Consider the following 26231-nt stretch of genomic DNA (forward strand, 5'->3'; position numbering starts at 1 on the left):
CAGTTGTGTCAGGGCTTTAAGGGAATTACAGGCTAGAAGAAAGTACAGTCAAAATATCTCAGTACAACTGAACAGAAGAAATAAGTAAATATACCTAGTGAAGAAAAACATCAGGACATAATGCTAATAAAACTTCAGATGAACAAAACCAACTAAAACTTTAAACTGCTAAAACAAGACTATGCCTCAAATGTATTTCATACTTTTATGTATGAGTTGTCCTTCTTTCCTACATAAAGTAATAAGAAAGCAAACACGACAGGTTTGAGTCATTCTCTCTAAGGCACTTCAGCGAACACACTGTTTCAGCTTGCATAGTGAAGAACAGAGCTATATTCATAGCTATTACATTTAAGCTTTACTCTTCATAAACACCCATGTCCATAATTTTGATTTAGTAATATTGCACTGAATATATGATCACCTTCTCAAGGAAATATTTATCAATTTTCAAAGTGAAAGATCATATGAAACTGCTGTTTCTACATATATGTACTTGCCACAGTCACAAGACCAAATTCAGTTTTCATTTCACAACATTCAAATACTACACAAAATATTCTGAGAAAGGTGGGGACTATGCTCACATATCCAAAAGGAAACAGGATTAAAAACAATCATCAATAACCTGAGATGTTGTTAATATATTTACCCCTGTTGAAATTAGCCTCAAAAAACCATGGCACCAAATGGTGCTTATCTTAAAATTATTAACTTAACACAGGGCATTAATATCTGCTCTTGAATGTAAGGCTTCTGCCAAATGTACATTATCTGTTTACTTTGTAAATGTTATTCCAAGGGTAAAGAGTGATACAGTGAAACTAAATAACCCCAAATGACATAAGGGCAATTTATTAACACAAAACATTCTAAGAAAAGGGTGATTTTCAAAAAAAATATGTAAAATGTTGCCTTTGCAAAAAAAAAAAAAAAAAAAAAGCAAAACCCAATACTGTCTATATAAGTGAATAGGTAATTCAAATATAGAAACAACATTAATTCTACCCTCTTATGACTTATGTTATACAGATGTTTTAAAAGAAACTTTCAATCTTTACAGATCAGACTCATACCACCTCAGACCACAAAAAAAATTGATCAGAACATTAAAATTACTCTCCAAATAATAATAATTAAAGAACAGGAAAATGTTGCACTGATTTAAATGTCTAAGAAGACTAGATTCATATCTATCTGCTCATCCTTGCTACTTGGCACCAATGTTCTTACAAGGAATCTTGGTGTTAAAGAAATTTAGGAACAACAAAAAAATAAACCTCTGACAAGAATGTAATTTTAAAATATTTATTTGGCAGTTGGTGCAAGAGTAAAATAAACTTGCTATTCTTGACCAAGGCAGATACTGAACTTAAGTGGGTAAGTTTCAACCTGTTTAACAGGACTTAACTGTTAGGTTTTCTTCCTGTATTTACTACATATAATCATATACATATAAATAATCAACCACATTTACTATGTTTTAGTGAGCAAAAGAAAGATCACACTGTCATCTTCTTTCAGTTGGTAGCTTACTGTCACAACACAAGCACACTACCAGGCTGCTACAAGGCCTTACTATAGCTCAGGGCCCACTATCCATACTGTTTCTCCATCCAACCACCTTTCTCACACGCCTCAGGGCTATTTAACTACTTAGTGGGAACCAGCTACAGCTGCACATCATCCATGTCAATCACCCCACTGCCTTTGAAGCAAGGCCACAGGTGCATGTTATCAATGTTATTTAACCCACTGCCTTCATTCCTCTATAGCTTACCATAAGAAGTGGTGATGTCTTGATTACAGTATTCTGGTCAGTGTTAGGATAAGACAAATAGAAGGTGATTTTTAAGTCCCAGTATGGCCTCAGAGGTCCATAGGGCAAATACAAAGACATTTGGAACACAATTAAATATGTTTATCATTTATTATTCTGTCTATTGCTTCACCTAGTAACTGATGAAATTTCCATAGTTGGGGTTCTGAAAGTCTTTTAACTAACTTTCTCTAAACAAAACAATTTATTCTGTATCTTTGAACTAAAATTTCCTTGCAATAAAGTGTGCTGAAAGAAAATCTAATAGTAACTTTGGAACTGTGTAGAAAGTACTATACCAGAGGTGACTGTCCCACTTAAAATGTTGGTTTAAGAAAACAAAAATTTTGTTCCAAAAAAATTGTTTTGCAATGGTTATCTTTGATTTTTGAACATAGTAATTTTCAATTGGAACATAACCTTGGAACCCATTAAGCAGTTCCAACAACTTCAATCCTTTTTGAAATGAAGTATATGAATCTAGTAAAATATGTAAGTATCAGTACTTAAACATTTGATGTCATGCTACAACAGACCTCTAAATTTCTACTTGTCCTTTGTTACAGTATTAAAAATATTCAAAGGTATGCCTTTTTGCATCTTGTAAAGATGCATTGTGCATCTTGATTAAAGAAGAAAACCCCCCCAGTAATTCCTATCATCAAACTCTGAGAGCTCCAACACTTGCTTTCAGGCAGATTAAAAATGTAAAGACTAGCAAGGACCTCTAGTGCTGCGGTTTAACTACTGCAATATAGTGTGGCTAGCAATAAACCACGGAATCCATGAAACAGGCAATTTTAGACTCTCTTATGCAACTATGTGGTGTAACACAGAAGCAGCTCTTCTAAAGAATAAAAAAAAAAAATGCTTTGCCTATTAACTAAAGCTAACAGCAGTGGAAATACTCTTCCACTTTCCTTAAAAGCTAGTAAAAAACAGGAGAACACTGTTTAGATTCATAGTGTCTCTTTCTGGCAGTACGGGGGGGAACCTTCTATACTCTTTGCAGCTGGTTCAAAACCATGGATTACGTATCAGATGGGATGCCACTCTGGCTGGCTCATATGTCCAGGACAGGTAGGACAGGGGGAGAAGGAGAAAGTGAATTAAATCCCAACAAAAAGAGAAAATGAGGGGCCATTTTATTTCATACTACTGCTGGATATGCATCCTTTGGATCATTTGTGGAGAAGGGACAGAGGATACCACCTTCATGCAAGGTTAAGGCTACTACTGTCCCCTATACACGCAAATGTCCCTGTTGCATATTGGCTTTATCAGCCATGAGCATGAACAGAACAAGCCTTAGATGCACAGATGTCATTCAAAAAAGACAGTATTAAAACCTAAATCCATTGCCCATTTAGGCTTCAGAGGAAATAGAATACTTCTCTTTGGTAACACCAGAAAATTCTTGACCTAGCCCTTACAGCTCAGACCTTGCTTTTAGATTTCCTGTGCAATTATTTAAGAAGTGGAATCAATTTATTTCTACTAAATTTTTTTTTAAGAAAAGTCTGTAGCGTCAGAAATATGCAAAGTTGTCTTTAGGGAGAAATCACCACAGCAGGATTGTTAAAAAGATCATATGAAATCTGATGTGAAATCCTGCTGTGGCTTACCTGAGGATGCAGGGCTACTTCTCAAACATAGCGGAACTGAAAATGCAAAATGATCTTCCCAGGTTTCTCTAGGGCTTGCTCTGGTCACTAAGCACAGACGGGAGTAAAATTTCTGTGTCTAATTCCACTTTTGGATCTGGCTTGCTCTCACTTGCTCCTCACTTCTTTTTCTTCTTAATGTTTCTTTCTTTTTTCTCTTCCTAACAATGTTAAGCACACTGCTGAGCTATTCCTTACAGCTGTAGGACTTTTCATATGGTATTTAGCTCTTTTTCTTTAAATGCCTCTATTTTATTGCTGCTTCCTGTATCAATGTGGATATGCTTTTTTTCAGAGTACACCTTTGCAATACTCTACCCAAACTTTACCTGCCATATGAGATTATTTTTATCATGAACTTTCAGAAATGTCATCCTGTAATTACAGAGAAAGTCACCATAAAATCTCTTGTCAAAGATTTCACTCTGTTAGCCCTAAACTGTTTGCAGCACTGCCGATGCCACAGCTGCAGCAACACCGAGCTCAGGCTGGGTTAGCGAATTGTGAATCCCCCTCACTGGTTCCGCAGCCTCGGATGAGCCGTATGATGTTTCAGCTGTGCTGTCACCAATAAAAGACACAGTTGCATAAAGCAGGTTCCTCTCCACTTCTACAATCTGCCATCCTGCATAGAGTATTAGGACTGTGTGTCGATTCTAATGTTAGCTGTCTGCAGTAAAATCACAAAATACCTTGATTCATGCTAGAATGCTCCTCACAAAATAGTAAGCAGCACAATGATTTTAGGGGTGTGGGGAAAAAAGCATTTTGAGATGGTAGTCTGCAAAAATTCTGAATTAAAAAAATTACAGGAAATTCTTGAATTTCTACGTGGCTCTGGAGAGCACAATGCAAACCCAAGCTTAAGCAGGCTCAGAATCTAAGTGGCGTTCAGGACAGGCCAAGGGTTTATCTTCTGCATCATAAGCAAACTCCAAAGTTGAGTTAGTACTTAAAGAAATATTAAACAATATTCTTTATGAGTTTCTCCAGCTCTGTCTTACAAAAATAACCTCTTATAACTAAGCTGGAAGAAACAACTCCTCCTGCAGATAAATCCCGATAAAATAATTCTTCAGCTGGAATTTGTGACTGTTTAGTGAGCACTAATACTTTTTGTCTCATATTCAGAACAGGCGTGTTTTGGTTTTGTTATTTTTTTTTGATTAGGCTATGTACATAAACTTGGCAATTCGTTTGCCTAATTTTGCAGAAGCAAAGGTAATGAGAAAAGTGTGGATGAACATTGAGTATTCTTTCAAAGGATTTAGTAAGTAGAGAAAAAGGCCCAACTCCACTATCTAGAGAGAGCTACTGTTCACCAGTTATATAAAAGACATAGTTCGAAACTAAACAGCAGCAGCAACCGCAAAACTAATCAGTATTATGTAATACACCAGCAGTAAAGAGAAACGGATAGGAGCTTTGTGAACTGGAAGCTACAAAACATGAAACACTGAAAAGCTGAAGTCCATAGCCAGTCGAGGCAGGGGTCAGTTGCTCTTGTTCCCAAAGTCCTAGACTTGAACAAAAAGCTTATAACAAGGTGCTGGAAATATTAATGACATTAAAATTGTTTGCTGCCAATTAAGGAATTTACTAGACGCTCACAGAACTCAGTAAGTTCAGCTAACTTGGCATTGTATGCTATGGTTCACTAAAGTTGATATTAATAAAAATGTGAAAATCAGGGAAACTCTAGAAGATTGAAAGTACTAACGTTTGGGCAATGTTCAAAAAGGGGAAACAGATAAAATGGCTTAATCTATAGTTTGATGTGATTCCTATATCACACTTTTTCTTTATGATGCCAATAGTTCAGTTAATACAGATAAAAGGATTAAGAACACAGTCAATGTTGCTCAGAAAGGTTCTGTGCAAATGGATTCAAAACAGTAAATTTCATTTTTCTGGGCTTATGTATTTGAGGAAACAATAAAACCTCTAACTTGCTTATTTCCGTAGAAGAGAGTAATTTGTAATTAGTAGATATTTGTATGTGTTGGTTTCCATTTTGGTGTCCTTCACACATTGGAGTATAAAGATACTAAATGCAATGATTTTAGAAAGCATTCATTTAAGAGCTTTGGATATTATTAACCTCAAAATAGCCTGCCACAGTCCCCACCTCTCTAAATAATTCCCTGTCTACACTGATTTGAACAATCTATACAGGGTTTTAAAATGCATAGCGAACATAAATGATGCAATCAAACCAGCAGTCGTCTTTGTTGTATTGGAAAGCGCAAATGCAGAGCAAATTCCAAAGCTGCAAAGCCCTGAAAGAGGATTCTACCAGCACCCACACCTGATCTCATCAATGAATATAAAAAAGCTCCTAAGAATGAGTAATGAATGCAAGTGCACTCAGAATAGTCAGATTTTTTTTTCTGAAAAGCATATAAAACCTAGTTTAAATTAGTCTACTCCTACATTATCTTTTAAAATAATGTAACTAGGTACTTAGGAATATTTGAAAGGTGTAGTCTCTTCTGGAGATGCAAAGAACCATAATTTCAGTTTATTTAGTTCATCATTTCAGTTTATTCCATTAATTGACGTCAATGACTAATTCTTTGAATTGAGACTCTGTGAGCTGGAAAAAAATGATGTGTTTGTTCCTATTCCATTCAGGAATAAAAATGAAACAAAAAGGGATGAATGCTATAAGTTACTAGAACAAAGGACAAAAAGTTAATTCAGTATGTTAATAGATGATATTTTCATTTAACAATTCATCTTCATAGAAGAACAAAGTGAGGTTTATATATTCGGTTTAAGGCTCATAGGAGCTTATTTAAATAGCATCAATAAAATATATTAAATGCAGAGTTTCTGCATCTTGAATTTCCAGTTTGTGTTGATACAAAGCTTGGGGAAGAGGGGAATTTATATGCTTGTTTAAAAAGGCAATTAGAAGGCAATTAGTTCTTATTAACAAATGTAAAAAACCCCAAATGTCTAAATTAGTGACTTAGATTAAATATAATCATTCTTTTCTAGTCTTAATAAAAAAAAATAGACTGCACATTAAAATCAAACTACAGAAGGAGTGTGCATAGTCTAGAAGCATCTGAGCCTGTCTCACTGGAGTGCCCGATGAGGTTCACTTCCAGGTGATTCTGGATCACTGCTTGCTGTGATGTTGGCTGGCTTTCAGCTGGAGATGCCAAAAATCCCTTGTTCCTGGGACAATACTGCCATTTGCAACGGGCTTCCCATACTGTTCCAGGGGTTATGATGAGAGGCAAAGTTCACTGCTCGGGTAAGGAAGGAGCTGAAGCCTCAGAGGTATGCCTGCACCCCTCTGTTTATAAATCCCTTCTTTGTGGTTACTGAACCAGGAGAGTGACTGATGCAAATCATAAAGGATCAGGGTATGTCATCTGTGAGCAGAAAGACTTAGATATTTAGAATGTTATTTTGCAGATGATGACAGTATATTCTATGCCATAACTGTAAAAAGAAAAAATAAATCAGGTTTCTAGCAAGGCAGGCCAAGTTAATTCCTGGTATAACTTCTGCAACTTAAATATCTGCTTATGTAATTAATTTTGGTAGCAGGAATTAGACATTTAAAACTATGACTGTATGTGTGAACAAGGAGGCCTGCATGGATGAATGAAGAGCTCCTGGACAAACTCAAACACAAAAAGGAAGCCTACAGAGGGTGGAAGCAAGAACAGGTGGCTGGGAGGAATACAGAGAAATTGTCCAAGCAGCCAAGGACAAGGTTAGGAAAGATAAAGTCCTGATAGAATTAAATCTGGCCAGGGACATCAAGGGTAACAAAACAGCTTCTATAGGTATGTCAGTGATAAAAGGAAAACTAGGGAAATTGTGGGCTCTCTCCGGAAGGAAATGGGAGACCTGGTTACCTGGGATATGGAGAAGGCTGAGGTACTCGATGACTTTTTTGCCTCAGTCTTTGCTGGCAATCACTCCAGACACACTGCCCAAGTCACAGAAGGGAACGGAAGGGACTGGAAGAATTAAGAACCACCTGCTGTAGAAGAAGATGAGGTATGAGACCATCTAAGGAACCTGAAGGTGCACAAGTCCATGGGACTTCATGGGATGCATCCATGGGTCCTGAGGGACCTGGCAGATGAAGTGGTTAAGCCGCTATCCATCATATTTGAGAAGTTGTGGCAGTCTGGTGAAGTTCCCATGAGCTGAAAAAAAGGAAATGTAACACCCAGTTCTAAAAAGGGAAAAAAGACCTGGGAAACTGCAGGCCAGTCAGTCTCACCTGTGTGCCCAGCAAGATCATGGAGCAGATCCTTCTGGAAACTATGCTGAAGCACACGGAAAATAATGAGGTGACTGGTGACAGCCAACATGGCTTCACTAAGGACAAACTGTGCCTGACAAATCTAGTGGCCTTCTATAACAGGGTTACAGTGTTGGTGGATGAGGGAAGAATGACTGACATCATCTACCTGGGCTTGTGCAAAGCTTTTGATACTGTCACACATGACATCCTTGTCTAAGCTGGAGAGACATGGATTTGACAGAGAGACCACTCCGAACTGTCTAGATGGTCATACTCAAAGAGTTGCAGTCAAAGGCTTGATGTCCAAATCGAGACCAGTGACAAGTAGCTTTCCTCAGGGGTCAGTATTGGGACTAGCACTGTTTAATGTCTTTGTCAGTGACTTGGACACTGGTATTCGGTGCACCTTCAGCAAGTTTGCTGACAACACCAAGCTGTATGATGCAGTCGACACACTGGAAGGAAGGGATGCCACCCAGAGGAACCTTGACAGGCTTGAGAGGTGGGCCCATGTAAACCTCATGAATTTCAGCAAGGCCAAGTGCAAGGCCCTGCATGTAGGTTGAGGCAATCCCAAGTGAAAATGCAGGCTGGGAAGAGAATGGATTGAGAGCAGCCCTGAGGAGAAGGACTTGGGGGTGTTGGTGGATGAGAAGCTCAACATGACCTGGCACTGTGTGGCAAAGTGCTTGCAGCCCAGAAAGCCAACTGAATCCTGGGCTGCATCAAAAGAAATATGACCAGCAGGTCAAGGGAGGCGATTCTCCCCCTCTACTCCTCTCCTGTAAGACCCCGCCTGGAGTACTGTATTCAGCTCTGGGGCCCCCAACATAAGAACATGGACCTGCCAGAGTGAGTCCAGAGAAAGGCCACAAAGATGATCAGAGGGCTGGAGCACCTCTCCTATGAAGATGGGCCGAGAGAGTTGGGGCTGTTAAGACTGGAGAAAGGGAGCCTCTGGGGAGACCTTATAGCAGCCTTTCAGTACTTAAAATGTAGTACCTGCAAGAAAGCTGTAGAGGAACATTTTACAAGGGCTTGTAGTGACAAAACAAGGGGTAACGGTTTTAAACTGAAAGAGGTAGGTTTAGATTAGATATGATGAAGAAATTCGTTACTGTGAGGGTGGTGAGACACGGGAATGGACCAGGTTGCCCAGAGAAGCTGTGGATGCCCCATCCCTGGAAGTGTTCAAGGCCAGGCTGGATGGGGCTTTGAGCAGCCTGGTCTAGTGGAAGGTGTCCCTGCCACCCATGGCAGGGGGGTTGGAACTAGATGATCTTTCATCTAGTTTCATCTAAGGTTCCTTCCAACCCAAACCATTCCATGACTGTGATTCTATGAACATGACTTAAGTACTTTAATATAAAAACTCAAAGCTGCTACACAGTAAAAAATGGGAACTCTGTTCTCAGCAATATTAAATATTCAGTAACACTAATATAGCAATATATTTCTATAAATGTAATGTTACTGTTCCATGTAGTCTTTAGTGTGTTAGTTGTTTGGCCTTGTTGCATTCAGTATTGTCTTTGTGTTGTGAAGGGGTGGTAGTGGTGTGGTAAGGTCATTGCTCCAGCACACAAGTGGGGTCTCTTAAAATATGCAGCATGGGATTTTTATAGATTTAGGCTGCCTGTTTTCCCTTGAGAGCTTCTGTTCTTAACCACTTCTGAGGGTATGTCCACTTTGACTATTTTTTCTGAAGTTTAAATGTCCTTTGCATATTTCTGCACAGGACCAAGAACTGATCTCATGACCTAGATGTTAAATTGAAGCTAAGCATTCCCTTCCTGCAAGGACCTCTGGCAATAAACCAGAAAAATCACTTATGAATTCAAAACCTGTGCAGTCAGAATTACTGAAACATATTGGGAAGCCACACAGTGTTAAAATCACTGGTTAGGAATGATCCATAAAGGGGTCAGAGGGAGTGGCGTGCCTTCAAAAATGGCGTCAGCTGCTCCTGAGTCATTGACCATTCAAAAACAAATTACTGACAGCTATGTACCAGTCAGTGCTCTGGAAAAGAAGCAAGGGATGAGATAGTACTTGGTGTTGGCTATGGACTGCCAGGCTACATTAAAGGATAATTGAAGTTCTAGAAGTATCTCTCCATAACATGCAGGAAAACTTGTGTTATTGGAGACTGGTATTTACTTTGTATATTCCAGGTCAGAACAGTAACACTTACTTTGTAGTTTAAAAAATGACTTTTTAAAAAAGTGATTAAATTGTTCAGTTGAAGAAAACTTAAAATTGAAAATGAATACTTGTTCCAGTTTACTCTGCAAGATGCCACAAACTATCAAAGGAGAAGGAAGGAACTTGGGTTTAAAACATCAGCCTCGCTTAGCAGAGAAGTGAATGCCGCTGTCTCCAATACTAAAAAAAAAAAAAAAAAAAAAAAGGAAAAACCGACAAGACAAAAATGAAGGGAAGCTGATGAAGCTAGTAACTCTAAGGGAAGCAGAAGTACAAAGGGAGAATTTATGGCAAGTAGAGCTAAAGAAAATAAGAAGATATTATTTTTCAACTACATTTGGAACTAAGTAAATACTGGCAGCATTGGTTCCTTACTGGCATGGCAGGCTATAATGTACAGAAAAACTTATATGCTGCTTCTCTGTTTGATACTGAGATAATTTTTCTGACCTGGTGTTATCAGTTTAAGAGGTGTGCTTTGACGTGTTAAGAATATTACAGATCAGCTATGGGAATAAACTCTTAAGAGTAGAACTCAAGAGGCTTAGTTTATTTGGTACCATGGAGAAAACTGAGAGGTGTTAAAGAACCACATGAACAGACATCTCCAGAGAAACACATAACAAATTAAATGGCTGACAGTGAAACAGCCCACTTGAGGTAATTGTGTGATGTTAATTACCTACTGTAATCCTTGAAAGTTCAGATTCACACTCAATGTTTTTCCTAAAACACATCAAATAGGAGCTTACCCAGTCTTGACCCATTTGGTTTTGGAAGAAAGTGGAGTGCTCAAACTCCCATCTCCTAACTTTCTTTTGGAATTGAATGAATTCAATAACTTGTTTTGTTTTTTTTTTCTCTAAATCTCTCTCAAAAAGAATTCCTGACTTCAAGAAATCCACCACACCAATAGTTTGTAGTAGCTAATCAACCATGCTTCCAATACATGTACAATTTTGTTTTACAATTGGAATTTTTAATTATAAACCACATTACAGTATCCAGCTTAATAGACAAAATCTATTGAGAAGTGTATATTTAAATTACAAGAAGCAGTCATGGCATAAGCTAAAAGGGGTCATGAATGCAATAGCTAAGGTGTTAGGATGGATATAATTTGACAATAATTTGGGAAATTAATATTCATAACAGATAAAACAATTTTGAGATTGACTATAAGAAGGAGATGGCAATCTGTAACAGAAATTGGTTTACCTGTTTATTTTATATTGGGTTCTGTATCCACACTGTTTTAACTTTGCATATAAATATATTTCCAGTCATGGCAGCTGCCACAGCCCTGGAATTACTAAGAGGCTCTGCAACACCTTCTCCTCCTCTGAGGGGGCTGGCTGCTCCTGCTTGAGGCCAGCTCTGACAGAGTGTGGCTGTGGGACTTGGTCAGGCTGCTGTCAGAGTGCTGTGTGTTCGCTGCTTGCCCTTTGCTCAGGAGCCGTATTCAAACTCCAGCCCTTGGCCTTGGCCCTTTCTTGAGCTAGACTGCCGCTTGTGCTGGCTCCACCCCAGACCTGCCTTCTCGCCCTGGACTTGTCCACCAGTCACCGAACTGGTGGCTGAACCCGGTTTTTGCCACCAGACCTCACTCTGGTCCTGTGGGACTGTGCCCCTTGTCCCTGACTCCCTTGCTGCCAGCCTTAGCTCTCAGCTTGCCTCCCCCTGCAAAGCAGCCTGTTCTTTTTGCTCCCTGAATACAGCTGCATAAACATGTAGTTTGAAAGGCACATTCTTTGGTATACCAAATTTAGCACCCAAAGTTAAAAGCACACAGTGAAAAACTCCTTCAACCTTTCTGTCTATAAAAAAAAAAAAAATTACCACAGGTGAATCCTAAAAACTATGTTGAAAGAATAATCAGCTACATTTAGTACAGCGCTTTGAAAATGTGAAGAACTATCAGCAACCCTGATTTAATGTTTTCTTTTCTTATACCCTGAAGTAAAATAATTTTCATAAAATACTGCTTTTTCAGGATAGAAGTGCTAGATATAATGTTAAATTTTTGGGTTTGTTCAGACAGGCTCATGAAAAAACCCTGTAATTAGTTGCTTGGCATGAAGTGGCTCTGGATCACTTTGAGAGGAAGCAACATAATGAAATGTTACAAGAACAAGCCAGACCAACCTGCTCTGCTAGCAGAGCTTTGCTTACTCCCCAGTTCCTGCTTCAGTCCAGCCTGAGCTGCCTCCCAGTTCAACAGTTGTCCCACATGTGCTATAAAAAACTGAACAGTGCTTAAGTGCCTGAAGCCTCATTTTATGCAATTGCTGAGAGCTTGAGTGGCCGAGGTGCTTTGCCAGAAAACTACAAACCCTGTCAGTGCTGTTGCTTCACTTGCTGATCTCTCAGCTCCTCAAACTGAAAGAGGTCACTCAGTATGTCAAGACAAATTGAATGAGACTCGCTGGTGCTTCAGGCTTACTAAACCTCAAAGCCGTTTTTTACCTCTGGCTTACCTCCCTGGTTGTAGCATGTATGACACTTATTTTGTCAAGTTCTAGCTGGATGTCCATCCCTTCACGCTAAATCTTAGTCCTTCATCACATTCATGGAATTTATGAAGGAGAGGACCATTTTAGGAGATGCAAAAAGCAGAAATTGATATCTGTACAACTAAACACTGAACTTTGACACAATCAGTGTTATATTACACAAAGCTGCCTTGAATTGCTTTCTTAGAAACTTGTATTATATATCCCATTACGTCTGTTCATCCAAGTACCAATGTCTTCTCAGCTTCATTCACTACTGTAGTCTGAAGTGCCAAAGATGTCTTTGAGAATGTGGTAGGACACATCTTCCAAGAAGCTGCAAAATGGGGAGTGCTTGTTTACCATGTGCCACAAGGTGGCAAATAGGGGTGGTGAAGCTGTGCTTACTTTCAAAAACCCACAGCAGGGGCATTTTCTAAAGAATACCTGTCTGGACAAGCTGTGACCGTTCAACAGACTTTAACATGACAGACAGGCAGGAAGCTCTTGAACATGGCAGAAGTAGCTACTAAAAGTTAACTGTGAAAACCATAAGCTTGGTCAAACCTGTGAGAAGTGGTAGACTTACAAGCTGATGAACTAGAAGTAAAACATAAAATTAGGGGTAGGGCTGTACATATGAGGTTTAAACAGGCCTAAGAGGAAATCTGAGGTGAAGAAAATGCTGTACACCATGAACCTAGCTATTTTGCTGAATACATGTCCTACAGGCTGAAAATTGGATGTTTGCGCTTTCTTTTGCCTTACTCTTATGATGTGCTTGCTTCATATTCTGGCCATACTTTTGTGCTTTGATTTTCTTACATTCCATGGCCTGCTGCCTATGGTGTATTTTATGGAAGAACAGGTCATGGTGAGGCAGCAGAGAAGGTATGACCCTGCCACATGCTGTGCTCAAGGCATCTTTGCTAGAGGGTATCTGTAACTCCAGCATCCCGATCCCCACCTGCAGTTCCAAGCTAAAGAACCTGCTTCCTTGCACCCCTCTCCAGTCCACTCTCCTCCAGTTTACATACCTATGTCCTCACCTCAACATTCAGTAGGCTAAGCCTCCACAGAAACCTATAGTAGCAGAGAAATATGAAAGTGACATGTGCTACTTTCATTTTCTAGAGACAAGGCCTAGGAGGCCGCTTCCTGCCCTGCAGCTTTCCTCCTGCTTCGTGTCAAACGCTCCCTAAGCCCTCACAGGCGCCAGTCCTTCACCGCGGCCCCTGCAGGGCAGGGAAAGGACTCCGACCTGGGTGGTGAGTACCCCTGGAGCCGCCCCCTCCCGCCCGGATTTAACGTTCAGTTGGAGGAGGGCTGCTGCCGCCTCGTTACCCGCGCTGGGGCAACGCCTAGCAGCCTATAGCCCCGAGCCGGGGAGGCCTCGGAATCCATATCCCCACGGGCCAAGCCATCGCCTCTGCGCGAACAAACGGTCCACGGGGTCTCCCGGGGTGAGCGCGCGGGCGTGACTTCCGCCTCCCCCGGGCCCGCGCGCCGCCGCCGCTTCCGGCCCGCGGTTCCTCCTCCGGGCCGCCCTCTCCCGGCATGCACCGGGGCCGGAAGCGGCTGACGACAATAACAAACATCGGCGGCTGCGCCAGGACTCCCCGTCCCCGCGTTCCCCATCCCGCCCCACCGGCCCCGCCGCCTCCCGCGCCCGCCAGCCGCCACCTCCCCCCACCTGGCCGCCGTGGCCGCTGGGGCGGTGCCTGTCCCTGCGAAGCCGCCGGGCCCGGCCGCGAAGGGGGTGGGGGGGGGCCGCACCGCCACCGCCGCAAGATGCTCGGCGCTGCCGCGGGACCCTCGGGTGAGTGCGGCCGGGTGAGACGCGGGCTGCCCCGGCTGCCCCCTGCTTCTCCTCTCGGCCCCTCCCAGCCGAGGAGAGGGTGGGGACCTCGCCGGCGGGCCCACCGTTACCGGGAGGGCGGCCTTGGCAAGGGGTGGCGGTCCCGGCTCTGGGCGCGGGGCTGCACCCGCGGGGCGGGCGACAGAGCGCTGGGACGGGGGTCGGGGCGGACCGGGGTCGCGCTGCCGGTGGCGGTCCTGGGGTGGCCGGGTGACTCCCGCTCGGCCGGGGCGGCGGCAGCGGGCAGCGACTGCGGGGCTGGCGGAGGGGCAGCGCCGGGCGGGCCGGGGTGCTGCCTCCCTGCCCGGGGCCCCGCTGTCAGGGCGAGTGATCGGCGATGAAGTTACTACAAGGGATGACTCAGCCCGGCTGCGCCTCCGTGCCCGCCGTCGGCAGCGGTCGGACGAGCGCCGTGCAGAAGCGGTGTGTTTACAGCCGTTGTCCTGCCTTTCCCTCGGTTGTTTACTTGTTTCTGCTCCCGAGGAAGCATATGTTGTGCCTGAATTTCCCCGTCGGTTTGTCGTTACTGCTTTGTGGTAGGCTTTCAGCCGTTTTTGTTGATGCGTGCCCCCCGAAGTTCTGGTTGACAGCGATCCAGAGGTAGAAAAGCTAATATGAATGCTGGGAAAATTAATTGATCTTTGTAGTACTCATGTTTCTTACTTAATTTCATCTAGGGATAGAAAAAAACCATAATATCTGAACCTGAGATACTTGTAACTGACCCAGATATGTTAGCTTAATCCTTTTATAATAGTTTTTTTATTAATTACTTCAGACAAAAAAAAAGTGATAATAAAGTGGTATGTTCTGGCCGTGAGCCATTCCCTGTGGTTTGTATTTAAAGCTTTCACCTTTATTTCTTTCTGGGAGAGAATGAGGAGGTTGAGTATTTTTTTCTGCCAGTCGCATAAATTTGTGCTAGAAGTAGTTCATGCCATTGGCTTTATAAAAGAACTTACACTTCTGGAGGTGTTTGGTTGGCTGTATGGTAAAAGGTACCTCAGTGGTGGTGAAGAAATAATGAGGCTGGAAAACATGCTTCTTACAGTTGAAGTTCATACAGCTATGAAGTACTGGGAGGAACAGTAGATGCTGTAAATGCTGCATAACAATAAAGAAAACCTGTGTGCTATTATGGAGTATTTAAGCTGTAAACGTTAAGAATGCTTAATACCTAGTACCTTGGGAAGTTTTTAGAAGAGAAGGTGCATGAGGAAAGGACTTTACTGTTATCTAGTGTTCTAACATAAACTTTAGTGCCATGAAGCAAATATTAACAAGAAAGAAATTAGATGTGTAAACATCATGAAGCGTAGTTTAAATGAAAGTGTGCAGAGCATACTTATTCTAAATGCTGTCAGGAACTCAAAATAGTTTTGTTATGTTGGGACTAGTAAAGAAAACTGCTTACTGGTGAGTGAGGCAGGGGACTTCAGCTGTGCCAGTTATAGAGCTGGAAATGCAAACAATTTTTTGGGATAATGGATTAGTGTAAGGTAGACCTAATTGCACTTTGGAAATATATTATTGTATGCTTTGTACAAGTGGCTTTATGTTTTGTGGAATTAAAAAAAAAGGGTAAACCTATCTTACACTGTACTGTGTTGATCTAGCCTTATGCTTAGCACAGACTTGTGTTGCTAGTCTCTGAGATCATATTTGAGGGGCTGTCTCTCTCTCCATGTCATGTTACCATATTTATAATTAGAAGCATACGCAGCAGAGTTGCACTCTGACTGGAGAAGAGGGCAAGGGTTATTCTGAGGTCTTTTTTGGTGTCTGTTTAAAACATTGTTTGTCCCTGCATGTTGTGTGAATGCAGCTAAGGTTACATAGTCTTGCAAAAATTAGGGAAAACAATAATTTCTAAATTATTAGTATATCTCTTAAAATTTCGGTTATTCTGGTTAAGGGGTGAGTGTATGTGGGGGGATGGGAGGTAGCACATGTTGTTGTTTTTTTTTTCATTTTGATTAGAGAGTGGCAGTTACAGTAAGATCATTTGAAATAATTTTTCTTTATGTTGTCCTGTAGAGTAGTTTGTTACCAGTGTGTTTTTAAGTCTTTATTTGCTTTTAAGCTGGTAGGTAGTTTCTGTGGAAGACTTGCTCAGAGTGGTGTGAGGGTCTTGAGGCTTTTATTGCACAGGCTGGATTCATTCCCGTATTGTGGTAAAGTGAAGCAAGTCAGAAAGAAAAACTATAGCCTGTGTAACCCCGGCCGTCACACAAGCTACTTCAGAGTCATTTGGACAGTGTCCAAGCAGTCATGTGTCTCCTGCGTATGCATATTGCTCAAGAAAGTTCTGATCTTCATTTTGGTCTGCAGCACGATGATTTTATATGAGGAATTTCTGAAGAGGGGAAAAAAAAGGAAATTTTTGATACCCTGCTACTTTCAAGAACCCTACTGATGGTATCCTAAGATGCCAACTTACCTGATAATGTTGTATTATACTGCAGTATCTGATTGAATGCACTGATACTTTTTTGCCTGCTTGGTATCACTAATATGTATATTATTTATGTAATTGCTAGAATTACAAAGTACCTGTTTTTTAGCTGATTTGTCAGAGTAATTATTTCAGTGTACAGGCTGAAAGAGTCTTACATGGATTCTTTGTTGCAAAATACTACGTGTGATTCATTTTGATAGAGAAATTGCTAACAATGGTTTTTGTTAGCTAATTAGCATTCTGTAGTTATTATGAAAGTCACTTGTCTATAAGTTATTTCATATTGCAAATCCACTTCTAATTTAGTTTTTAGTTCAGTTGAAAGAGAAGTTGGAAGGCATCGTAGCCACGTATCAGCTCTTTCTATTCTCATTTGTAAGCATGGTTGGAAGTGGATGTACTTTAGTGTGTTTTCTAATGGGATTTGAGCATAACTAAATTGTTAATAATACATAAGTAGTATCTACACCACCTGGAACATCAGGGCAATTTGTGCTTGTCTTCTGCCCATCTCCAGGTATGTATTTCCTTTTTGTTGTTCAGGTTTGCAGTCCGCAGTTCCAGTAGGGTTCTGAGCTCAAACTACCAGGTCAAGCAACAGCTCAGTGTAGAATTTTTACGTGCATCCAAGATGTTGACAATATCATTTGGGAGCACAGTTTGCAGCTGGGCCTGCTGTCTTTATTGTGCCAAGGTAAAATGATTACAGGGTGCTATATATAAACCTCTAGTAGTTTATACATCTAGAAAATTAGCTGTTGTCCAATATGGTAGTCTGCTTTGTGTGAAATGACTTGTTTAAGTGTTATATTAATTTCTTTCTGACCTGCATTGATTACTTGCTGTTTGAAGGTAAAATATTAAACTGCTTTGTTGACTAGTCTGGTTCCAAATGTCCTGCACCTGCCTTGCTGTGTAATGCCGTAGGTCCAATAATAAGAATGGTGTGTGAGAGCATCTTTGCTTAAACATGGTTCTAATGGGTCTCTGACTATAGACCATGCTTTTATTTTCTTGTTAAGAAATATCTCATGTTTTCTTACCACCAAAGACTTATTTTTGAAACAGTATTTTTGCTTTTTCAGGAGAGTAGGGAAGTTGTAGTGGTGGTAAAATAATATATTCAGTGTTTAAAAATTGCCTGTTCTTTTTATTTGGAAGGATTAAGTGAAACTAGTAGCTGTGTGATAGAAACACAATACACCGATCTTCATTATTATTCTTGAAGATGTGTTTGAAAAACCGGTATACTGTTTTCAGTTTGAACAGATTGAAAACAATGTATATTTTAGAGATGAAAGCATCATTGAAGAACTAATTAAAAGGCTTATTTATATTAAATCAGACCACTCTTAGCAGAGCTAAAACATAAATTAAGAATGGCACTTTGCTGAGATGTGATTTCTGAACATTTGAGGTAGCTGCTCCTAAATTCCCAAATTTTATTTTGATTTGGTGTTTGTTCTTTTGTAACTGACTTATCTGCCACTTCATTGTATGATTGAATATGTTCATGCTACAGTCTTGTAAAATATGCTTTTTGTGTATTACATACATTGTAGATATGGCTGCAGCAATTTTTGCTCTTTATTTGAATGGCGATGTGTTCCTGATATTGCAGGGACTCTAAATGTCAGTGGTTCATCTCAGTTTTTTTTGGGGGGGTTGGTTGATGGCCAAGTAGCTGTGGTGATATGTCAAAACTGTGGATATTTGACCCTTATTTAGTGTAGTTGTGCCTAGGATAAACAGTTCACACTGACAAAATGGTGCTTATATTATTTATACAGTTTTCCTTCCATCCTCCAGAGTGTGTATTTTTATTAAATTCAGATGAAGTGGAGGTTCTTATATAAGAATATATTGTGTAACTGGACTAGCAGCTCTCTTCTAATATATTATGCTTATGTGATATTGCAGGTTTCCTGCTAGTAAACTCAAGATGACCGAATTGGCTATTATAATTAAAAAAAAATCTTTACAAATATTTGTGTTGTCCACTGATTGAAAGACAGTTGATTCAAACCCAATGAATTGTTTTTTAAACAAAAAAAGAAAATACGGCTCCAAATTCTCGTTTCTGTCTGAATGAAAAGAGGGGGTGTAATGGGTAAACTTTATTTATGTGAAAGACTCAAGAGATAAAATCCCTATAAATTTCAAGGAACAAATGTAATATAATAATGATTTCACATGCATGTTATGGCTGCAAACAGCACAGCCAGAGTACAGTAAGGTAGGAGTACAGTTGAAGTATCTCGACAGTTGTGGTTGTGGTGTTTTTGGGTTTTTTTGTCAGGTATTATAGTTCTCAAGTTGGTAATATCCCATAAAGGGATTTATTAATGTATTGTTAGCTGTTTTAAACTACCAAAGACTTATCCCAGAAAGATGAAGAAGGGCAGTTGAAAACTACTAAACATCTTCTTGAGATAAGGTAAAATTTAATATTCTTTAAATCCATCCTGCAGCTTTTCTAATTGCTCAGTACGTTGCTGTTATCTTTGTTCAGATTGATGTCAATGAGATCTGAAGGTGATTTGTAACTATGTAACATGCAAATAGAGTATAAGCTCTGTTGCCAGAAATGTAGATATGATTTTTGAATGTTACAGTCTTTACTTGTCTGTTTCAGATACCACTGGAAAAAATAGTTGATTAATAGGAGGGGGTTCATGGGTGTGATGTGAATTATAAGGAACTTAAAAATGCAAAATTAGAGGAGTTCCATATTTAGATCATGCAAGTTCAAATGCTAAACTTACAAACATGTTTCAAAATTTTCTTATTCATATGGATGTTTGTAAGTTGCTAATCATTTGAACAGCTGACCAAGATGGTGGTGGATATTTTTATTACTAGAAAAGTTTAATGTTGTTCTAAAATATGACTGCTTATGAATAGAAATTGGTTAAGGAAGAACCTGTGGCTTTTATGTAGGCAATTGGATCACAATGGCAAAATAAATCACAAGGGTCTTTACTTGTCTTACATTCCATTATTGTCAATCTTTTACTTTATTTTCTACCTGTAGTGTTTTCATTCCTGTGAAAGAAATGCCATTTTATCAGACTTATTTTCTGTGCTTTCATCCTTTAAAGTAGGTCTGGCCAAGTTACCTTGTACTATCCACATAAAAGAAAAAAAACCCTTGTAGTATTATGATGGTGTGTGTGGAGAGGGGAGGGCAGGAGGAGTAGCCTCATAGACTACATTTTGATAAACTGTCCTCAGTTGCATCTGTAGCGATTGCCCATTTTGGGGTTATCTTAGCCTGCTTTTTAAGAGGATACTGGCATTTTTTTAATAGGTTACGATTTATCAGAAGTTATCTTAATAACTGATGATAGCATGGGCAGTTAGGAATGTGAATGATGCCTTCTGGAAATTCTGAATTCTGACTTGTCTTCTTGGCTAACGGTGCTGTATTCATCAGCTTCTTTCCAGCCTTAGTTGTAGTGTAACAGTTTGTGGAGCTGTGTAGTGAATTGGATCATGGAACTAATTTGAGCTAGCGGTAACCTGGGCAAGTATGCTGTTTCTAGCTTGTTAGAGCAAAGTGATCCAGTTTAGTCCATAGTAGTTTGTGAAGTTGTACCACTGAAAGCTGCTGTAGGGACAAGAGCAGAAGTGGCTGAGGGAAGGAATTCTTAAGTCTGGTGCTCTTAGTATAACCACTGTTTATATGATTATGGTCTTGGTTAACTGGAGAGTGTTAGTGAAATATGCATTGGTGCTGACTTGTCTGAGTTTGGTGTAAGAAATAAAGGGATTTTTGTTGGCTATTTCATGTAGAATTGTTTGCAAACACTGTGAGATTTTGCATGCTAATTATTTTTAAAGACTATGTCTACAGGGAGAACCTTCCCACCAGTATGGAGTCAGTTGGGAACTTGAATAAAACCACCTGAAGCTCCATGTACCCAAAAGCATGATTCTTTGCAAAGTGAATGTATTAATCACTGTAATTGGGGAGAGACTTGTGTCTACAAATGCTTTTGAAATGTCAAAACTATACATTAAAAAAAAAAAAAAGGCTGACAAAACCTTTGCTTAACTTTGTCAAAAAACAAGTCAGACAGCTGTGGAAAGACTGTTTCCATCAATTAAAAAGAAAAAAAGAAAGAAAAAGGGTACTTTAGCAGGCTGTGGGCTGTTCCCTAGCAATAGGAAAGTCAGAAACGCTTGATTTTTTTTCTGACTTGTACTTGTTGACTGAGGCACAGAAAGTGAACTTCTTGTCAGGTAAGAGATGTGGGGTTTTGGAAAATGTAAAATTTTTTACTTTTCCTCCTCCAACAGTAACAAAAAAAACCTTGTCTGACCCATTATTTGGATTGTGTTTTGGCAGCTCCTCAAATGAGTGAAAACTGCAATGTAAATAGATGCTAACACTCAGATCTGAAGTTTTATAATTATGTACATATAGAATCATGATCCAATGCCTAATAATGGGCTTGTTGCCTCATAAACATGTCTGAAACTATCGCTTTCCTAGAACCCACAATATAAGTTGTCTGAACTTGTAAGAAGCTGCATTGTTTTGGGCCATGCCAATTTAAAAGCTACTCTTTAATGCACGATGTTTTCTTACCTGCCCAGGTGCAGTTGATTTTGATCTCCTGCTGTTCCACTGTTGATAATGTTGAGGATCTGTGAAGGTATGGCTGCACCTACTTTGCTGAATGAGGAGCAACTCTGAATGTGGGGATGATCTGTAAATCTTAAGTATTAAGTTGATATTGTGTAAAATGATTCATCTAAAAGAGGGGAAAAACAAAAGCCTCATATGCTGTGAATTACTGTATACTGAATTACTGAGTTTTGGCATTTCTCTTTAGTGAATTGGGAACTAGGGACTTAGGCGCATTTCCTGGTTGCTGTGCAGAATTGCAGCTTGGTTCTTGGGTTGAGTGCAAAAGACTTGCTTTACTGAGTCGAAGAGCTGTTAACAACACAGTGACTTTTGGAGATGCTGTAATTAAGTAACTGCCTCTGTGCCTGATGCACATCTCAACACAGTATAAATAGAGCTCCAGATGGCACCTTACAGATGTCAGGGATTGACAGCCTTTCTTTAAGACTAGTGCGGCTTGAACACAAGGTTTATAGGCTTTGATATAAGGTGCTAATGGGAGATAGGATCTTCACCTGGAGTAACATGTATCTTGGTGGTTAGATGTGGTCATCTGGATAAATTTATTTTGGAAGAGTGGGGGTTGAAATTCTCTGAAACTGAGTCAGGAGCAGCCCTACTATCACATAGTTTAGGTTTTGTTTTTTTTTTTTAAGATTTACTTCTTAAACTTAAGAGGCTTTTAAAACATGTTTCCTTTCAACACTCAGTTGTCCAGTTAAGGGTATACACTTGTGCTGTGTTTTAGAAATGAAGCCATTTCTGTTGCTAAAAGCATTAGTTAAGAATGTGTGCCCTCATAACGAGGTCATTCTGTCTGTTGTGGTGGTGGTATTTCTGATTAGATGCAGTATTGAAGAAAGCTCCTTGAAGTCTGCTTTTAGAGATAATTTTACAACTAACATGAAGGTGTTAGTTTCCTTAAATTCAGCTTCAAGCTCTTTAAAGTTTTCCTTTGATACTAGGATTTATGTGGTATAAAATCCTTCGGTTATGAGGTGAGGTATGCAAATTGGATCAAGAGAACATTTTTTGAGAAGGGTATCTAAAAAAGCAAAGGAAATATAGGTAGAAGACAGGTTTGTAGAAGAAAAACAAATTGGAAGGAACATTCTACGCTAGTCTTGTACCTTTGGCTGTTGTAGAGTTGCTTAAGTTGGAAGTGAAACAGGGAATCCTGCTCTGAGAAGAGAGGAGGGTGAAATCACAGGAATTGCAGGATTTTGAATACGAACCTTAAGATTTGCTGTATGGAAACAGAAGCACAGCTTAATAAGATGTTAATGCGTCCCAGATCTGGCTCCCCGTTTCCAGAGGTAATAAAAGTATATTCTCCTTGAGGGAAAAATGTTCTCCAGGTAAGATATTCAGTGAATGAGGAATAGCACTTGAGTCTTTCAAGCACATGACAGACTTGTCAGCCTTTGCCGCAGATGAATTGCCCTTTTGACAGGCAGGAATTCTGCAGCGGTGTCCTGTAAGGCACCTGACCCTTGTAGTCAGGGGTATTATTTATGACTCATATTGGAGGCGCTGTTACTTGCAATATAACCTCAGCTGGTCTGTAGGAAGAGAAGACAAACTTCCTCTATTAGCAGCATACAGATAATGTCCATACAGAGCTATGTGGATGTCTAATAATTAGCAATGTGGAATTGCAGGGCTTCTGAGTGAAGAGTGAGAGTCTTGCCTTGCTTAGGTTGTTAAGCAAGTTCTGTCTGTCTGCTTTTGGAGTTGAGCCCTTTCCAACCAGGAGACATATGGGGGGGAAAAGAGTTTGGGCCTTTTGGTCCTTTGTGACTCTAGAGTTGAAGCTTTGATAAGTATGGCCCTTACAGTGCAGATGTAAAGCAGCCCCAGGCACAAAAAGCAAGATACCTTATGCTGCTGATGTAGAAGATGGAAGTTTAAAGGAAATTTGAAGGAAAGCCATGACTTCGGCATAGTGTAGTTTAAATTCCAAGGAGTTAAAGAAAAATGTATTAATAACTTAATTTGCTTAAGTTTAGCTTGTAATTGGGTTTATAAAGGAGGTATGGGATATGAGATGTCAAAAACATGTGCATGAACATAAATATTGGGATATTGTAGAAGGAACTTAAATGACTTCAAAGTGAAGTTGATAATGCCCCTTTAAACCCAAACAGCATGAATGTTGATTTCTTTGTTCTACCTGGAAGGCCATACTTCATTGTTTTGAGTTTTTGACATTTGAAAGAATTGTACTGTGAAACAATGTAACCAAATTGAATAATGGAGCAGGGATTCTGCACTTCAGGGCAGAAATAGATGATTAATATTATTTGGATTATTTGTTGAGTGCTGTAAAGCCCATGACTTCTGTACTGCAATTACAAAAAGGAAAGGTTTGTAAATAGACAGTTTCGTTTACAGATGTAACAAAGAGCATGTTCTGAAGTACACAAAATTTCAAACCTTCTAAACAACATGCACTGAAAGTATTGATCAACAGACTTCAGAAGTACTCAGTTTTGAATATATTGGATAGGAAAACCTTGCAATATTTCCATGAAGTAAAGCAGATGGAGGAATTGCATCTCAATGTAAACACAATGCATAGCAGTGAAATAAATGTTATAAACAGCATAACATATTCATGGTTGATTCTGGTGTTTTTTTAGCTAATGTAACAAAATACATATCTTCTGAATTAATTCTGAAAGTTTTTTCTTCTTTGTGCTGTTCTTTTGTTTTTGTCCTCTCTTACATGCCTGCTATCTTCTGTCCGCTCTGACAGCTGCTACGGAAATTTCCTTTTCAAACTTTTCAGCTATTTTTTGTAATGGTGTTAGTGATAATTCATGGCTATTGATTGTACAAGCTTCCATGCCATAATTTGAATGATCTAGTTTACATGATAGCAGGATCTAATGCTGCAAGTCACAGTTCAAACAAATAATCTGGGTGGATTAGTCATTTTATTACAGTTTGTCTGATTATGTAGTTAGCAGCTCTGTCTTCAGTAGCTGTCAAATTTAGTAATTGTCCAACCTCTATTAAAATAGTTTCAGCAGTGTAATGCTAAAAAGCTTGAAACTTTTAACAGTATAATGCTAAAGTCCACAATTCTCTTAATGGCCTTTTGAGGCAATACAAACAGAGGAGTAAAGTGTGTGTGTTTATGGATATATTTTTTTTTTGAAGCTTGATGATGCCTGACTTTCACTCAATGCTTATGTTAAAAATTTGTGTTACTGCTGAATCATAATATTCTTGAATATTGGGAACAAACTTAAAGGCTAGTTTGTGATACGTAGCTGACCTTGCTTGCAACAGTCTGCTGTAACCTGACCTTTCAAAGAAAAGAGACATAGACAACTGTGACTGGTTTTCATACATCTCCCCATTTAACTAATCTTGGACTTTGCCAGACACAGCCAGATGTTCTCCAGAGATGCAAGACTAGGGAGAGCTCTCAAAATTTGGTTTTGTCCACTGCTGTGAAAACAGGCAGCTGGAGAGAGCCACTTAACATAGTTCCTGCTGATGAGGGGGTGCAACCTGCCATTATTGGGCACCGGTGAATCTGCAGGAAAGCTTGGTGTTAAAGGCACATATTCTCTGAAACTTTCCTTCACATGATTCTTTGGTTTGTGGAAGTCCTCACTGAAATTTTTGGCAACCTTTGGAGTGGGTGAATTCTACTTCCCCATCCCCCCACCCCTTTTTCTGTAATGAGTTACTTAATATAAATTTGTCCTGCCTGTGTTAAGTGTAGTTTTGTCACCCCAGGACTGTTTGTTGAAATGCTGTGTGGAAGAAATGACAATTGTTCTTTGATTACTTAATGGTTGCAAAGGAATTAGAAGGATAGATTATAGTGTTGTGATTCTACTTTGTGGCAAAGTGTTTCAGTAGTTTTTTGTTATTTGTGTTAATGTGCATTACTTTGATCAGAAGCAAGTGTTCAGAAATTGATTTTGTTCAAGTACAACTACTCACTATTGATAGATAAACAGAAGGAGGACACTTGAGTTATTGGTTTTCCAATGGTGGTACTTAATCATATTGCTTTTTTCCCTTTTGCTGTACCTTTGCTTCTGACAAGGTGATGTGTGTGCATTTTGCATAGGATAAAAGGAGAAGTGGACAGGAAGGAGGAAGATAATGCTGAAATAACAGCCTAACAAAGTGCTATCTGTTCCATGAATGTAAAATACATGGGATGGCTGGGTAATTTTTTTCCTTTTTCATAAGTCTTTCAAATTTAAGATAAAGGTTTTTTATTTACCATTAGTAACATGAGTTGTATAAAATGATTTACATGTTCTAATGGTTTTCAGGCTTCAGCAAACCTATTTTTAGTAGTGGATTATCACCCTTTATAGTACCTGATCATCTTCTCAGAAAGCTTGCTAGGGTATTAACATGATAGAAATAATGTTTGCAGTTCAGAGTTTGATTGTGCGCTTGCCTGACTGCCCTGAGCCCAGCTGCTCATTACTGCTTTCCTTGCCAAGTGCTCCTTCTATTTTGGCACTGTTACTTAACTAATAACAGTTAAAATAAACTAGGGTAGCCTAAAAAGACCACCTTTGCTGATCTGGCTCATTTTGATTGTTGTAGTTTCCATTATAGTTTAAACAGCAGTTCTGGGAGAGAAAGCCCCTGACAAAGGATGCCAGTGACAAGCAGCTGGGAATGGTAACATCTTCAGTTTATTAAAACAAACAAAAAAAATCTAACAAATGTTTTGAAAATAGGTGAATAGCTTAGCAAACAAGGTTACCTTGTTTCAGGTAAGGAAGGTGATGCTGATTCCTGGAGGGATCTGTTAGATACAGCTGCAGGATAAGACTGTT

At 39.7% G+C, this 26231-nt stretch overlaps 1 protein-coding gene across 3 annotated transcripts in view; it reads left to right on the plus strand.

Annotated features, from left to right (window-relative positions):
- Positions 1-14025: 14025 nt before the first annotated feature.
- RB1CC1 (RB1 inducible coiled-coil 1) overlaps positions 14026-26231 on the plus strand; it is a 77496-nt gene continuing 65290 nt past the window's right edge. For 2 of the 3 annotated variants that reach the window (XM_056331015.1, XM_056331017.1), the window contains exon 1: positions 14026-14275. The gene's annotated coding sequence lies outside the window, so the exon portion shown is untranslated. Of the gene's footprint in view, positions 14276-14573; positions 14738-26231 lie in introns of those variants that run through there. The other variant, XM_056331016.1, reaches the window with a different exon arrangement.

This window comes from Falco biarmicus, chromosome 3 (genome assembly GCF_023638135.1).
Source record: "Falco biarmicus isolate bFalBia1 chromosome 3, bFalBia1.pri, whole genome shotgun sequence".
NCBI lineage: Eukaryota > Metazoa > Chordata > Aves > Falconiformes > Falconidae > Falco > Falco biarmicus.